This window comes from Morus notabilis, unplaced genomic scaffold (genome assembly GCF_000414095.1).
Source record: "Morus notabilis unplaced genomic scaffold, ASM41409v2 Scaffold552, whole genome shotgun sequence".
Lineage (NCBI taxonomy): Eukaryota > Viridiplantae > Streptophyta > Magnoliopsida > Rosales > Moraceae > Morus > Morus notabilis.
The window spans coordinates 506,643-508,736 of NW_010384344.1; positions in this window are offsets into that span (position 1 = coordinate 506,643).

A 2,094-nucleotide genomic window follows, 5' to 3' on the forward strand; every position below is an offset into this window, starting at 1 on the left:
GACTTTTTTGTTTAGAATAATATGATGCCGTTCGCAATGATGGTGTGTTAATTAAAAGGTTTTAAAAGGAAGATAAAATCATGAAGATAAGGAGAAAAACATGCAAAATGACATTGAATAAGTGATATAGCGGCGGAGCATAGCAATACAAGGAGGACATCATAACGAAATTATTATCAAATCAAGAACATAACAGAACCGATAGATATTGCAGAATGCGCAGAATAAGATTTATTAGTTAATCAAGATTAACTCCCTTGTAACTAACTTAGATTTTCTTTAATTTTCTAGTCCAATTAAATAAAGTATTTCATTGTTTTTCGTTACATTTTTTTTAATCATTTTTGGACACAAACGCTACCTTTGAAGGATCAGGTCACATAAAAATATATAGTTGTTATGTGTATCAATTAGTTTTTGACGTCCAACGTAGTACTAATAATACATGTTGCTATTCATGTTACTGTGCAGAAAGTATTTTCTGCTATAAATATTGAGCAGAATTTGACTATACAATCGAATGTGAAAATAATAAAGGTTTACTTGTATAAGCCAAGAAAGATATGTTCAATGTATAACTTCGATAATAAAGTTTTATGCAACTTGTTACGGAATAAAATTTGTCGGAGATAATCATGGAATTTAATAATTATTAATTCGATAAATTGTTTTTTTAGATGTTAGTCTTCTCCAACAAAAATTTTTGGCTCCATGATTGATAGTAGCAAGTGAAATTGTGGAGATCATTTGTAATGAAACTATGACTCATTGTTGCGCATCTGACCACTTGATTCTCCAGAAGAACAAACCTCTTTATAATTCTTTTAATTTTCTTGCTTAATCTTGATAGTTTTATAGTTTTCCTATAAGAAAAAATAAATTTAACTTTTTTTTTTTGGCAACCTGGGGCCTTGTAATAATATGTCACCACAGTCCGCATGAGGTGCCAACATCCAGGTAAGTTTTTGGTTTTAATCGAGGATTTGTGTAGTAGGATTTTTTTTTTTTCAATAAACTCATTTTGATAACTTGCTTTTTTTTTTTTTTTTTTTTTTAAGGAAAATGTATTTCAAAATAAGGAGATACAAACACGAATGCTAATACAAGTGAATTTTGGGATGGCAATAGAATAGGGTGGGGGCGGAAGATGATTTCTCATTCCCATCTCTGGCCTCCTAAACTATCATCAGTCCCATCCCTATCCCTGCTTAAGGAGAGCCGGAGTGGGGCGGGAGTTGAGGATTCCCCATTAGAGGGGGCCTTCTCTATACCCAATCCATTTCCTATCATATGAGACTATATAATATTTAAAATTATAATAACTTATAATAAACATAAAGTCAAAATTCATCTTAAATTTAGATCAAAATTAAAGATTCGATAATAAACATATAATTATAATACCGTGAAAATTTTAAAATATATTTTGATATTCTAAAGATAATTTTTTGAACATGAAATGTCACTCAAACCTATTTAATCAATTGGCCTTATGTTAAGAATAAAGGATCGAAAATATCATTTATTAATAGTTGGACACAAGGATATTTATATTTTTTTATTTTTTCCCTAACTACAAACGATTTTTAAAAAAAAGGTCAAAAGAATATTTCTTATTAAAAAAATGTTTTGGTGTACCAGGGTGATATTTTTTAAAATGTCAAGGTATAATTTTAATATTAATGAAAATACAGGGCATCAATTGATTTTTTTTTATTTCGTGCATTTAAACCTATAGTTTTAATTTCGCTACAGTGTTTTTCTCTCATAAAAAATTTGAATTTCAAATGTCAAAATCAAGAATAACTGGTTTGAACGCATGAACTAAACGGGCCTAAAGTATCCAATTTTTTTCCTTTTATTTTTATTCTTTTGTGACTAAATTATTGAATGATACGCATATGCATATTATGATTACTAGCATGAGTCACGTACCTTAGGCACATGACTCTGTAACTGTGTAGTTATGTTAAAACAAATGTATTACAAATTTATTTGCAAAATAGAGAAGGCTTTGTTATATCAACTATTATCATTTTTATTAGATTACGTTAAATGGTCATTAATTAGAGTCATATTCAAGAGGCATAAAAG